This window comes from Thamnophis elegans, chromosome 15 (assembly GCF_009769535.1).
Source record: "Thamnophis elegans isolate rThaEle1 chromosome 15, rThaEle1.pri, whole genome shotgun sequence".
Taxonomy (NCBI): domain Eukaryota; kingdom Metazoa; phylum Chordata; class Lepidosauria; order Squamata; family Colubridae; genus Thamnophis; species Thamnophis elegans.
This window is the reverse complement of record NC_045555.1, coordinates 18,035,792-18,052,152: the sequence shown is the minus strand read 5'-3', so window position 1 is coordinate 18,052,152 and position 16,361 is coordinate 18,035,792. Positions and strand designations below refer to the sequence as shown.

General features: G+C 39.3%; 1 pseudogene; it reads left to right on the top strand.

Moving 5' to 3' along the window:
• The first annotated feature begins 1,251 nt into the window (after nucleotides 1-1,251).
• LOC116518717 lies at nucleotides 1,252-2,030 on the top strand (annotated as a pseudogene).
• The last annotated feature ends 14,331 nt before the right edge of the window (nucleotides 2,031-16,361 follow it).

The window sequence follows — 16,361 nt, the reverse complement described above, 5'->3', positions numbered from 1 at the left end:
GTCAAATTTAGTTAAAAATAATGTATATATATGTACTGGTTTGATAAAAGGAAATTGGATATAAATTGTAAACAGTGATTAAGAAAGGAGGTCTAGAAACTTTGTTATTAAATATAATCAATTTTTTTATTTAGAACATGTCATAAAGATGTAATGTTACCGGATGATAATGGAAACAGTTAACGGAATGCCATTATGTGGTTTTTCTTTAAATTTTGGAATATTTTATATAAAAGGACATAAAAACAATTATAGTCAAATGAAGGTTGAGATATGATAATAGTAATATATATATATATATATATATATATATATATATATATATATATATATATATTTGATTTAAAATATTTAACTTGATATGAATTATAGGTGATGACTGTGGAAGGAATGCATGAAAGTTTTTTGTAACTAATTGACACACTTTCTACAATTTGTAATGAAAGATGGTTTTGTGGTGTTTTTTTGTGTTTTGTTTGTCTGTGTTTATTCAAAAATAAAAAAATTCTTTAAAAAAAAAAAAAGAAATAATTTCTAGAACTAAGATCCGAAATGGACTAACAGAAGGAGTAGTTGTTGAGTTGAGCTGAGGTGTTTTCATGTATTTTTTGTGTAACAACTACAGCCAATCACTAGACGGCAGTGTTTATAACTGCATCTGTGGATACGCTCTATGTCTTTTTGTTTTGAGTAGTTTCCTGTTTCCTGTTCCAGTGAAGCAGAAAGACCCATGTGGACTTTTGTTCTGAAAGGCTATATACAGAATTTCTAACAAAGTGCTAATAAAATCCTGAACTTTTGGTGAGGCAAGGGAAACAAACATTTGCATTTTTCTTCACACAGATTGCAGGGACATTACAGCCTCCCCCAAAAGCAGCTGGATGTGAGGTGCAGACTGCCAAAATTCTCTCTGGAACAAAGAGAGATCTGGAGATTGTCCATATGTCTTCTCAACAATTGATTTTGAACCCACTTGTGATCAGCTGGAAGTAATGGATTTTAAGCCTTTCATGGCTTAAAACCTCATCTTTTTAATCACTTTTGAGGTTTTTTTTATTTTGTACTGCCTCGTTAAGATTCAAAAATCTTCAAACCTACAAGTTGCTGTGTGAGTTTTGCTTCAACCTATTTTTTTAAAAACCTATCTTTTCAGCTTTGTAAGATCTTTATTTTATTTTTTGTAATGGTAATGTAACTTAATCAATCATATGCTGATCCCAAGGCCGCATAAAGAGAGGGTTAGGGAAAGCAATGGTGAACTACTTTGTAAAAATCTCCCCAGAATACTTTATTGGACATGAAGATATGGATATGGATACCAACAGCGGACCTTCCAGGCTGGATGGTAGCCTCCTAGTTACTGGGGAAGACATGGCTGCTCATGAGTTCGATGCCTGTCGGCAAACGATCAGCAAGCCGTTCCACCATCAGTTGAGGGTGGGTGAGCGCCAGCCTCTTCTTGGCCCCCCTGAATTGATGAGAGAATATGTTATAGCAGCATCCAAGGCTATGAAGAAGGGTGACTGGAAGACATGTCACCATTTCATTGTCAATGAGAAAATGAATGGGAAAGTCTGGGATCTGTTTCCCAAGGCTGACAAAGTGTGCAGCATGCTTGTCCAGAAGATCTAAGAGGAGTCTCTCCAATCCTATCTCTTTACCTACAGCAGTGTTTATGATTCCATCAGGATGGAGATCATGTCTGATATGTTTGAGCTGGACCTGCCCACTGTGCACAGCATCATTGGCAAGATGATCATCAATGAAGAGTTGATGGCCTCCTTAGATCAGCCAACCCAGACAGTTGTGATGCATTGAACAGAGCCCATCACCACCCAACAAAACCTGACATTGCAGCTGGCTAAGAAGCTGGGAAGCCTTGTGGGAAACAATGAGAGGGTCTTTGACAAGAAGCAAGGCTGGTCAAAGGTGGCAACTTTCAGGACCAAAAGGATGGCTATTGTAAGAATGAAGGGGGCTATCTGTGCCCTGGAGGATATCGGCAGCAAGAACATCAGAGCAAATACTAAACTTGGAGCCACTTTTATTCAGTTAATTTGGAGAGAGAGAGATTACCACTCATCATAATTCAAACATGTCCATTAAATAAAACTTGCTTTAAAAAAGTTACTGGGGAAGAGCAAAGACAAGCTTTTAGTAGTCTGAGTTTTTAGGAAATTAATTAATTAATTAATCAACTAATTAATTAATTTGTCAACAAGTACAAGGAAACAAGTATGAAAACACATGAGGAAATGGCACAAATAAATGGATACAAATAAGCAAATCATAGTCATAAACACATAAAAAGCGTACATATAAATGGGGAAACTTAGGGCAGGGACGGTAGACATGCCGGTGTGCTTATGCACACACACCCCCTCCCCGCTTAGGGACCTCTTAAGAAATGCATAAGGTCCATGGTAGACAGCTTAAGGTAAAAGGTATGGGGCTTAGAGGAAGTAACAACAGGATCAGGTAGGGTGTTCCACACATTTACTCCTCAATGGCTGAAATCGTTTTCCCTGCAATCAAGATTAGAATGGATTACATTTAGTTTGTATCTATTGATAGCCCTTGTGTTATTGCAGTTGAAGTAAAGTAGTCATTAACAGGTAGGACGTCATGGCAGATTATCTTGTGCACTAAGCTCAGCTGTCAAGCATGGCTCCTTCAACATCCAAGAAAGAAAACCCCCAACTTCATAGATTTAGAGAAAATGTACTTTTACTGGATATGAAATGAAAACAACAAAAGTGAAGGAAGATCTGAGGCAAAAAGGCACAAACTTGTACATATCAAACGTTTACCCAAATTCCTCCCCCCCCCCAATTACCCTGGCCCAATGTCCAATCTCTAACCCCAAGGTTGTCATGTGGGGTGCATCTTCAGGTGGCCTCATCCAGCTGGTATGCAGAGATGGTTGGCCTTGACCAAACCCAAACACGAGCCTTCACCATGCACAGAAGATGATGAGAACAAAACTCCCTATTTTGAGATCTCTCCACCAGCACGATTCCCCTCCCAAATACCACGAACCCCCTCCCTCCCTGTTACTATGGTAGCCAATAGCAAGCAAAAGGTATAGAGGCTGGCAGAATGTAGACGGTATAGTTCAAGGTTATCCAGACCTAAAATTTCAAGCCTGGTAGTATAAGGAATTTTATTGCAAGCAGAGGAATTGAGTCAGGGGTGGGTTTCTCGCCCCGTTCCAACCGGATCGGTTGGAATGAGGCCGGTGGCGTCCTCACGCACGCACGTGGCGTCCTCGCGCACACGCGCAGCGCGCGCATGCGTACTAGCGTCTGCGCGATGCTCCAGCTGCTCCTGGAGGATCGCGCAGGCGTTCTGCGCATGCGTGGAAAGCGCAAAATTCAAAAAAACCGGGTAAGGAGCGGGCGCGGGTGTGCGGGCACGCGCGGGCGCGGGGGGGGGCTTCGCCGTTCCCGGAAGTTACTTACTTCCGGGTTCGGCGACCAACCGGATCGCAGGGACCGGTGCGAACCGGTCGAAACCCAGCCCTGAATTGAGTACTCTTCTTGTAAAATACTTCTGGACCCTCTCTAAGGTTTTAATGTCCGAAATGCAGTGTGGATTCCAGGCAGATTCAAGTATAGGTCTGGCAAAGATTTTGTTGGAGGAAAGCCTTCAGAAGCCCAACAACTGATGATTTCCATAATGAAAGAAATCACGTATGCTATCTACAAAGTTATGTCAAATTGGAACATGGAATGTTAGAGACATATCCCGTGGGAAACCCGAACTTGTAAAAAGAGAAATATTAGAGCTAATACAGACATCCTTGGCATCAATGAGTTACACTGGACAGGCAGTACTTAATTCAAATAAGAAGATTTTATGGGGGGGTTTCTGGAAACAATATCAGATGAAAAGGAGTTGTATTTTGAGTAAGCAAACAAGTGGCTAAATGATTGGGAATCACAGAGCATATAGTGATCATGTCAGAGTTCCAAGATGTAGATCCATTGCAAGGGAAAACTCTGAGGCAGGTGAATTCCTCAAAGAATAGCTTTAATTTGTTAGGCTACGCAGCTCAGAATCTAAACAAAATCCCAATGAGACTCTGAACACGAGGCAATGAAAATTCAGCTTTATTTTTTTGAGCAAAAGCGAAAACTAGGCGTCTTTAATCTCCTGCCTCAAACAGCAAGGCAGAGAGAGAAAAGGTAGGTCGCACACTAATTAAAACTTTTTTGTTTTTACAGTTTATGCACAACCTGTCATTGTGTAGGAAACATAATTTCTTATCCATTAGTTCATGTTTAAGTGATCATCCATTAGGACTCCAAGGTCCCTCGGAGTTATTTTTTTTCAAGCCAGGTTTTGCCTAATATATACTTGTACCTTTGGTTATTTTCTGCCCAGATGTAAAACCTTGCTTTTCTCCACATTAAATTTCATTTTGTTGATAGGGCCCATTGTTCAAGTATGTCAAGATCATTTTGGATCCTGAGCTTGTCTTCTTGAGCGTTGACTAGTCCTGTCAGCTTGGTGTCATCTGCAAATTTGATGCGTTCCCCTTCTATTCCCTCATCTAAGTCATTTATGAAGGTATTGAAAAGTACTGGGCCCAGGACAGAACCTTGTGGTACCCCATTGCTTAGTTCCTTCCATGTAGATGTAGTACCATTAAGGACTACTTGTTGAGTATGGCTTGTCAGCCAGTTACAAATCCATCTTGTGGTGATGCTGTCTATCCCACATTTTTCTAGATTACCAAGTAGGTTGTGGTCTACTTTGTCAAATGCCATGCTGAAGTCTAAATATACTATGTCCACAGACCACAAATAGTTTTCCATTGCCTTCTTCTAGGCTTCAATCAGGATTTTTTACTAATCAGGTTGGCTTTTTTCATGCCTGCAAAACCCCTCCTAATATTGCCACCGCTGTGGATTAATTTCCATTCTATACATTCAATATTTCTTCCAAAAACTTTACTCTGTTACTTCTAACCCTAAGACCATTTTTCCACTACTTCTTGCAAAAAGCTTGCAATGTTGCAAAACAGTGCACCTGAAATGAGAAACTCCAGCTGTCTCTTCCTTACATTTTGTCTATTATATCAGTAATGAAAACTTTACCAATGGAACTTTACTCATGCATTTGTTAAGAATATTGGCAGAACCCAATTCAGTTTATAATTCTCTACTGTGGATCCATTAAAAGTCAATGGGACAAACTCTCAGCTTGATGTAATATATGATAAAGGCTGAGATTCTGAATCAGTAGGATTGCTTATTCATCCTACAGAGTCAACTTCCCCAGTGTGAATCCTAAATTGTTTATAAGTTTCTGTAAGATTTCTTTTGAAGAGGGGGCTTATCTGTAATGAGAGAAGCAGCCATTTCCTTCTGAAAGACCTGGGACTCTTTCAATTATCTAATTTTGCAGTTATTGAAAATAGTGCTGACATCAAATAGGACACCAATAAAAGTTGCATTCTGCCTATGTGAATATTTATTAAAACTATACTCACACACTTTTTACTTGATTCTGCCCCAGATTCACTTTTATAATACATTTTATACAGTAGATTGGAAAAAGAGAAAATGGAAACGGAGTACCTAAAGTAATCACTAGCTAAGGTAATTGTTATATGTAAATTATGAGATTCAGTTATTTCACTTTGTCAAGCAGAAAAAATAATGACGATATTAAAGCTGTGCACCCATTACATTACTCTAATCTGAAGATCACTGAAAATGAATGCATGTTGGCCAAATCTGATTTCTCTAGGAAAGGACACAGTTATTTTGAATCAGATTGAGTTAAAAAAAGGTGGGCTCCAAGATCACCGCAGATGGGGACTGCAGCCAAGAAGTTAAAAGACACTTGATCCTGGGGAGGAGAACTATGGCAAATCTAGACAGCATACTAAAAAGCAGAGACATCACCCTGCCAACAAAAGTATGTATAGTCAAAGCTATGGTTTTCCCAGTTACAATGGATGGCTGTGAAGGTTGGTCCATAAGAAAGGCTGAGCGCCAAAGAATTGGGGCCTTTGAACTATGGTGCTGGAGAAGACTCCTGCAAGTCCCTTGGACTGCAAGGCAGTCCAACTGGTCAGTCCTAGAGGAGATCAATCTTGACTGCTCTTTAGAAGGCCAGATCCTGAAGATGATACTCAAGTACTTTGGCCACCTAATGAGAAGGAAGGACTCACTGGAGAAGAGCCTAATGCTGGGAAAGTTTGAGGGCAAAAGAAGAATAGGATGACAGAGAATGAGGTGGCTGGATGGAGCCACTGAAGCAATAGATGTGAGCTTAAATGGACTCCAGAGGATGGTAGAGGACAGGAAGGGCTGGAGGAATATTGTCCATGGGGTTGTGATGGATTGGACATGACTTCACAACTAACAACAAGAAGAAAAGGTACTCCTACTCTCATTATTGCCAGTTGCTCAGCTTTTCAGCTGTTCTAATCAATCTCAATCCTATTTTTGATATGGGAAACTTGAATTTATCCAAGTATTGGAATCTTCTAGGCTTCCTCTGTGGATTCCTTAGGGAATAGAATGAAATCAGTTTATAGCAGAAACCAGACTGATGAAGTGAGTCTGAGGAGAACACAATTGACTTAGTAAGACCATTTTTCAGCACCTAACCTTCTGAGAGATTTTAAAAATCTAACATATAACTGGAATCTATTGGCGAGAGAATACCCTCTTCTGCTTAGCCTCTATAGATAGCAAGCATATACAGTATATATTTTACATTGTCTTATCATCATGCTCCAGTCCTCCTGTGACTGAACGCCTGGAAAGTTTGGAGCAGAGGGGATATTCAGCAGGTTCTGACCAGTTCTGGAGAACCAGTAGCAGAAATTTTGAGTAGTTCGGAGAACAGGTAAATAACACCTCTGACTGGCCCCACCCACATCTATTCTCTGCCTCCCAAGTCCCAGCTGATCGGGAGGGAATGGAGATTTTGCAGCATCCTTCCCCTGCCACGCCCACCAAGCCATGCCCACAGAATCAGTAGTAAAAAAAAATGAATCCCACCACTGGATTGGAGCCACTGAAATTCATACTGATGATTAGTAGGATACTTTTGGAACCAGAAATGAATCTGAAACAGATATTTGTCCATCCACTTTAATAGTCTGAGAGTTTTAGCTCAATTGCCAATGGGTCTCTAGGGTCTGAATGAAAGGCAGGATTTTTCCAATGTTTTTACCTTAACATTTTAAAATTAGAGATGCTTTTTTAGAGACTGCAGGATATCTCCTCCCCAACCCATTTTCTGCTCCTCAAGGTTTATGTCTAAAGGGAGAAAAAAAATCTTTGCAGCAGCATCGTATATGCTGCATTTATTTATTTATTTATTGTTATTATCTCTTGAAAGTAGAGACTGTGTATCATCATTAACCACCCTAAACAGTGACAGTCAGAGAGGCAGGTACCAGTAAACGGAGCCATTAGCAGCTGAGCAAGCGAAGTATATTCAATCTGAAAGCTTTCTTTCTCAATCCATCTGTGCTCATCACACAAAGTGCTGATCAGAGACATTTTACTTTCAATTACATTCATCAGGTTAATTCCAAGTTAAAGTCAACATTTTAATCAAGAAGCAGCAAACTCCGACAAAAAAAAGAAGGCTGAGAAGAAAGAAGAGGAGGAAATTGCATAGAATTAATATTCTTGTGAGAATCTCTATCAACCGCAGGAATGTTTCAAGTTCTACATTCCTCACCCCGTGCCAAATTCACACTCATTTTTACAAGCACCTGATATGTGCAGTATTCAGCAATTCACTGAAGTAGTTTGCACCTTAAAAAATATTTAAATCCAAGAAATTCTTGAATTCTCTAGGCCAATTTTGAAGCAACATGGCAGGCATCTCAGTTTGAATGAAATAGACATTAAAAGCCTTTATTTATTTATTTATTTATTTATTTATTTATTATTTATTTATTATTTATTTATTTATTTATTTATTTATTTATTTATTTATTTATTTATTTATTTATTTATTTATTTATTTATTTATTTATTTATTTATTTAACAAACATACCAGTGGTGGGATTCAGAGTTTTTTTTACTACCAGTTCTTTGGGTGTGGCTTTGTAGGTATAGCAGGGGTAGGATACTGTAAAATCCCCATTCTCTCCCCACTCTCAAAATTTCCACTACTGGCTATTTCTACTTCCACAGAACTGGCTGAATACCACCTCTGAAACATACTCATCCATCTACTAGAATGAGGTGGCTGGATGGAGTCGCCGAAGCAGTAGGCCTGAGCTTAAATGGACTCTGGGGGATGGCAGAGGACAGGAAGGCCTGGAGGAACATTGTCCATGGGGTCGCGATGGGTTGGACATGACTTTGCGACTAACAACAGCAACACTTAAAAAAAGTCAAAATAGCTTTGAGGTTCTGAAAAAAACCACATATATACCCCATAACAGAGGTGGGTTGCTCCTGGTTCAGCCTCGATCAGCTGAACTGGTAGTGGCGGTGGCAGGAGGCTCCGCCCACCCACCCGGACATTTCTGCACATGCCCAGAAGTGTCAAGCACATGCATGCGCATAAGCGAATCGGTAGCACTGGGATTTGAAACCCACCTCTGCCCTATACCAACTCCATGAATATCCTGATCCCAAGCCTTGAAAAAAAGCTGTCTATTCACAGCGTTCCCAAAGCTGAACAATGTCCATCTGTATCTCCTGGAGAAAGCTGTTACAAGGTGTCATGACAGAGATTGCATACTTCCAACCTTCCGAATGGGCAAGCTTCATTACACTGGGTGATTTTCCTTCAATTCTTGGTGAAAATCATTTCATGGACTTTTAAAAAAATCTTATTTGGAAACAAAGAGCAAAAGGGTGATTAGAGCATTGATACTATAATGTTATAAATGCACTAAGAGGGATTTGAAGGATTTGAAATAAGATTTTGAAATTAATTACCAGATACTTCCCGTAGGTTGCTTAGAATTTTATTAAAAAAAATATATGAAGACTTTGAAATTAAGCATAAGAAATCTTCCCATTGGGAGATGCTGATAATTTTATTTAAAAAAAACAATATAAAATAGGACTTAAAGGTTGGGCATTAGAGAGAAGTAGAAAGAATTAAAAATTATCATCATAGTAGAAGAGACCCACTGAGCAAAATACTTTAACTTTGCATGAATTCAAGGATAATTTGGAACTATGCACTAAAAATTAAGATAATATAAAAATGAATTTAAAAAGAATGACAGAAGATTTTATATATATATAGAATCTCCAGAACTTTTATAATATATTGCTCACTTAGCTTTCGTTAGTCTCTGCTAACATTATCAGAGTGTAAAAACCATTAAAGAGATATCTGCCTTTATACACTATTAATCAATTTGGCCATTGCGCATGTGATAGGCCCATCCATCCATTTTAAAACTTCCAGAGATCTCAATGGAACTTGCATTTGTAGGATAATTCACGAGAGAGATGGGGGGAGGGAGGGAGGGAGGGAGGGAGGGAGGGAGAAGAGGGTGAGGGTTAGTTAGTTAGTTAGTTAGCTAGCTAGTTAGTATCTGGAAATTCTTAATGGGTTTTTGCTGACCAGGATTAAATGAGTTTAAATATTTGTTTATAGATAAGAAGTGAGCTATAGAAAGAAGAGATCTTTTGTGGTAGTATCACAGTAGGTATCCCAACTTGGTCAGTTAGAAAAGAAAAACATTACCAGGTGTACTGTACTACATATACTTTAACTAAAGCCAAATGGTTACAGAAGAAGCGAAGCTGGATCTGAGATTTTCCCATCCAAAATATATGGTTAAATTTTCCATGTCCCACTTCAACCCCACACCCACCGCCACCCCAGTTATCCAGAAGTATCCAATTAGGTGCTAACAAATTGTTTTGGAAAACAGTCCCTGTCTGCAGCTGGCAATTCTTTCTTGTCCTAGAAGTAGCTGAAATAAAATTAAATTGCTCACTGGAAGCAGCAATAATGAAGTTAAAAGTTAAATATTTTTTGACAAATAATGCAAAGAGGACAGACATTTGAAAAGACCCTGATGTTTCAAGAATCAAAAGCAACAGAAAAAAAAGTTCAAGAAAAGTCATGATAGTTAGACATATCATTGAGGATACAGTGTTTGCTTACAAAGACTAATTAATGACAGATAGTCCTGACAAAATGACATATTTGGCATCACAAAGAATTGGAAGAAACTAAATGACTGAACAGCAGTAGGGGAAAAAACCATTCAAAGGAATATATTGAAAATTCATTGGAAGCATATATTTAAAACAAAAGCTAAGAGGTTGTGATAATGGAGACCTAAACGCCTCAAAATGTCCCATATTGTCCACAGTCAAGGAAGAAGTCAACAGGAGGTCACAAAGAGCAATCATGTGACTGTGGAATGCTGTGACTGTGCAGGATTTGCCTAACAGCAGCAACTGAGACTGCTGGAATTGCCATCATAAATCAACGTGAAATCATGACATTGCACTTTATGACTCTGTTGCTTAGCAACAGACCTGGTTCCAATTAGTATGGTTATGTGGGGATTACTATAACAAATTTCACACACACATTTAAGCTATAATTGGTTGTTGGTAGCCTATTTATACATCATATTTAAGAACTGCCCATCTCCCTCACAAAGGGAGTCTGGACAGAGTACAATAAAACATTAACAGGATTAATATATATATATATATACATTTTAAAAGAGGCAAGAATTGTTAAAATTATGTGTGCTTATGCACATCGCCTTTAGGGACCTCTTAGGAATGGGATGAGGTCCATGGTAGACAGTTTAAGGTTGAAGCTGTGGAGCTTAGAGAATGTAACAACGGAGTCAGGTAGCGCATTCCAGGAGTTGACCACTCTGTTGCTGAAATTGTATTTCCTGCAATCGAGTTTGGCGTGGTTAATCTTGAGTTTGTATCTATTGTTTGCCCATGTATTATTGAGGTTGAAGCTGAAGTAGTCTTTGACAGGTAGGACGTTGTAGCAGACAATTTTGTCTACTATGTTTATGTGCACATTATTTACTTGTGTACATTATATATTTCCTTCCCAAACATTAGACAAAATCAATCAGCAAAAGCTCCTGAATAGATAAATTTACTCATAGAATCATAGAGCTAGAAGAGAATTGGAGGTCTTCTCAAAATCTTCCTGAATCTTGAACCTATCCTCCAAAGTGTTAACAAGTCCCCCACAAGCTGACACCAGCTTGGAGTCATCTTCAAATTTAATGAGCTCCCCTCATCTAAATAATTTATGATGATGTTGAAGAATACTGGCCAAGACAGAATCTTGATATATCCAACTACATGCTTTCTTCCATGTAGATGTAGTCCCATTCAGGACTGCACACTGAGTGCAGTTCAGGGATTTTACCAAGAAATAGGCTGTGGTCTACTTTGTCAAATGCCCTACTGAGTCTAAGTATACTATATCCACAGCATTTCCATGGTCCACTAGTTTAGTTACTGGCCACATGATCATGGAGATGTCTTCAGAGATTAGCACTGCCCCCTAGAGTTGGGAACGACTAGCACATGTATGTGCGAGGGGAACGTTACCTTTACCTAGGTTGGAGAAGTGTTACTTTACCAATTTCTTACTTCTTTTGACCTTTATTCCTGCTCTGGGTCCCATGGAGCAAATTGAATGGAGCCGGGGGGGGGGGGGGGGACTAACTGTTGGGGTTTGAGCATTAATATAGCTCAAATAGCATCTTACAGATGTATGCATCTGGTATGCAACAAATAAAACAAAAGCAGCATGAAAAAAGTATTTAAAATATTAACATTATGCTTATTGTAGACAAGGGAAACAAGATTGAAGGTAATATTTTCTGCTGTGGTGTGATGGCGCAGAGTTAGAGTGCAGTATTGCAGGCTGTTTCTGCTGACTTCCGGTTGCCTGCAATTTGGCAGTTTAAATCTCACCAGGCTCAACGTTGACTCAGCCTTCCATCCTTCTGAGGTGGATAAAATAAGGATTGTTGGGGACAATAGTCTGACTCTATAAACCCCTTAGAGAGGGCTGTAGAGCACTGTAAAGTGGTATATAATTCTAAGTGTGCTATGGCTATTCTGGTATGTTCAATATGGCATAGCGCAACAGATTCTGAATTCTGACATGTGATTCAGAAAAAAATGGAGCTAAAATCTTCCTGAGATAATTTCCCACATAGTGTTTTTTTTAAGTGTCTGCTGAGAGACTTGTTTTTGTTCCATTGTTTAATAAGGAAAATATTTAAACTCAGATGAAGCTAGACCTTTTAAACACCAATCTATGAGCAGCTAACCATCTAAAATTTCTCAAAAACTGCAAAGATTTCCGACACATGTACAGGACTTGCTCCAAGTCTTAACAAGAAAGGTAGCATAGGCAGTCATTTCTACAGAGAAGTTACGTTATTCTTCCAAAGAAAGAATTCTACCACCCTTTCAGATAACAAGCATTTTTAAACTCATGATAAGCATCTCCACCCCACCTCATTTTTGCTGAGTTCTCAAAATTTAGCAAGCAGAAGTTGACCAAGACCTGCTTCTAGAGCAGGGGTCTCTAACCTTGGCAACTTTATAACATGCTGTCTGAGGAATTCTGGGAGTTGAAGTCCACAAATCATAAAGTTGCCAAGATTGGAGACCCCTGCTTTAGACCAGGGGTGTCAAACTTGATTTTATTAAGGGCCGCATCAGGGTTGTGTTTGACTTCAGGGAGCCAAGATGGGCATGGCAGGGGTGGACATAACCAGCTTGACATCACTTGTATTGAGGGTGCCTGTGGCAGCCTGAGAGCTCTGCCAGCAAAAACGGGCTCCCAATCTCCCTTTCCAGCTGCAACAGCATCCTGCAGCCCTCTGTCAGTGAAAACGGAGCTCGGGAGGGCAACATGTGGCCCGCGATAGGGCAACATGTGGCTGCGATAGCCTCCTGCAACCCTCTGCCAGCAAAAACAGAGACACCACGGTCCATTCCTTCACTGTTTCCAGGGTGGCCTTGCAGGCTAGATCTAAGAACCTCATGGACCGAATCTGGCCCCCGGGCCTTGACTTTGACACCCCTCCTCCAGACCATTCCCTCTTCAATTTTCTTGACAATCTTCTGTTCTGTCCAATAAGTACAGGAAGAACCCTATATTTCAAAACTTTGTCACACATCCAAATGAAACCCCTACACGAAACCCAAAATTCTTAGAAGATAAATCATTTTACTACCATATTTTTTGGAGTATAAGACGCGCCTTTTCCCTCTATAAAAGAGCATGGAAATGTGGGTGTATCTTATACACCGAATACAGCCAATTTTGGCCTCCCGAAGCCCCAACCCCGCATTCCATTTTTGTGCAAAACAGGCAAAACATAGGCCGTTTTTTGCAAAAATGAAGGCATTTTTGCCTCCCCCCCAGCCCTGCTGAAGCCTGCAGACAGAGTGCTCATGGGGAGGCCAAAACCTTATTTTCTTATTTACCTCTTTGAAATCTTGGTGCATCTTATACACCAGTGGTCTTATCATCCGAAAAATACAGTAAATCATCCATCGCTGTTTCAACAATCATTTTACCAAATTCGGTCATTTCAGTGTAGAGGTATACTACGTAGAAAAAGACTTCATTCTGAGCTTACTGATATTTTAAAAGGCTGACACACTCAACTTTCAGGCATACACTCTCTCCATTCACATATAACTCTAAAGTTGATGAGCAAGCAAACCTCTGCATCGCAATAGAAAGGTCACTACAACAAGTTGATGCCAAAAAGTCTTTCTTTGCCACCCTTCAAGCAGAACCCTGCAGCCGATGACACTTTCTAACTTTCATCCTCCAGCCAATTGGCCAGTTTAGACCCTTGAGCCCATCATTCTCTTCTCCCAAGTGAGAAAAGCAGGTGTTCTGATCCAGGCTTCCTTAACAAGCATGAAGCAGAGTCTGGGTCCTGGCAAAACCTCTTTTATTTGCATAACTGTGAATTCCTTTCATTCATAGTCAGCAAGACTAGGCAAACAGACTTTCAGAGGAATATTTATCAACACGAACCTTGTCTCGCTTGGCAAGCTGCCAGATAACTAGTTTCCAAATGCAGGGCAAAGCGACACCTGGCAGAGAGTCTCTTATAATCACGAACAGAACTTTCCTCTCTTGAAATGACGGAAGGAATGAATTGTTTCCAGAAAAAGCCCACTTCCCATTCACTCCTCTTTTGTTTCCTAGGGGAGGGGCCAATCACCTCCAAGGTGTGGCTTTACTCTTGTCAACCCTGCTTTCTTAGTTGTTCTTGCCTTCTGGCATGCACACACTGAGCTTTCCTCAGCCCCCAGGACTGGCCCATGTTCCTCCCCAACCTCCTCACTGTCTGACTTAGTTGCCAACTCTGCAGGCTGCCGGCGGGCCACAACAACAGGGATACTAGAAACCTAAGTTGCTGGCAGCTCTTTCTGGCTTCATATTGGGACTCTAAATTTACCTCTTTCTAACCTAAAGAAAATAAATGCACTTTAGTCTAGAGTGATTTTAATGCACTCTCTCTATCTTTTATTGGGTAAAACTCTGACTCCATCAAAATCTATTTGCATAATGCCATTTTGCTTTATTCTTTTCTGCTGCAGTTTCTTGACCTCTGCAAGCCAATGTGTGATTAACTGAAAAATTCATGGCAATGCTACTTTAATAAAAGGGGACAGAGGTTATAGCAGCTCAATATTCATGATAACCAGCCTTTGATTCCCTGGGCTCAGTAGAGGGTGGCAAGCTGGCAATGAGCAGACTTATAATTGGACCTCCAGTGGGAAAATAATTCCCAATTAACCCCTTCAACAGGGGAGAAGTGAAGAAGAGTTACTTTCTCCATCCATAATGTCTCTAAATTCTAGCTCGTTGCCTAAATATATTGATTGATATTGCTGAATTATTCCATCAAGTTGGAACTTACGCTGTTCACCTAGTCCCCTCCATATGTCATTGTGTTGTAGAGATCTCAGTCAAGGGCTGCAATCAGTCATGTGAATCTTCAGAGTCAGCTGTAAGATCAATTTTAAAATCTGGCCTTAAAAGTAGATGAAATATTTCTAGATGATGTGAATAGTATTGAGGACAAAGAAACATGACTTCTGCTTAATCAAATAAGTCTCTTTTCCCCCAATTTTTTTTATAAATTGTTTAATTTAAACAATTCTAACAATAATAATACAAATCAGTATGTGTCGTCCTAATCTTCCAACTTCAACAATACTATTCCCTTTTCATAATCCTTTATCATTTTCCCATTAATTCATTTAAACATAAATACTGTGTTTCCCTAAAAAAGAAAGAATCTTATTTTCTTTTGACCCCCCGAAATAAGCACTTGGCTTTATTTTCAGGGAGGTCCTATTATTTTTGAATTGCAGGAGGCGGTGAGCGTGGTCACCTCATGGCTGCTGCTGGGTTGCAATATTTTCAGGGGAGGGCTTATTTTAGCGCATGCACTCAAAAGCCCAATTGGTCATTATCCGGGGATGTCTTATTTTTAGGGAAACAGGGTAATATTTCTTTGCACCATGTATTTGTTATTCCCCACTAAATACTATTAATTAATATTTTAAGAATTACTCCTTATTCCACCATAACTTCAATATTCCAAATGTGTAGGATTACTAATAACGCCAAAAAGTCAAATAAGTCTTGAAATTAAATATTTAGAAATGTTTGTTTCATAATTCTTTCTAATTATCTGAGTTTTCTAGATGGATTACAGAGTTCTTTAAAACATCCAAAGTAAAAGCAAAATGCATGAATAAATATCCCAGGAAAAGATAAGGCAACTGCACATCAAAGTGTAAAGACCTTCTTATTAAATAGTATGAAGAAGAAGCAAATGTAAACACAATAAACGGGAGAACATTTTGTTTATGCAATTTTGTATTGCTATGTTTTTAATTCTAGGAAGGATAAAATGACTACAGAAATTTCTGTCTTGGTGCAGAAACATGGTTAGAAATTTGGAGTGTTAATTTTATCAGGTTGGAGTATCCAATACAACCTGATTTATGGGAAATATTTTCTAGTGTTTTGCTTCAGGCAGAAAATGTCTTTTGGATAAAGCCGAAAGTAGTATGTTTGGCACTAACAGGCTTTAGCTGAAACATAAACAAAACAAAACCCTCCAACTCAGTTAAATAGTTCATTTCTATCCTGCCACTCTTCCCCCATGGAGCTCAAGATACCATTAATGGGATTTGGTTTTAGGCAGTCTGAATAAGAGAAAAAAGTAGCATCATAGCACCTGATTTCAAAAGGTAAGTGGATCATTTACGTTGTTAACTATTGTTCTCAATGTTATTTTAAAATGAGGAAAACACTAATACCACAGTATCTCTTAAAATATATCAATTTGTGCCAA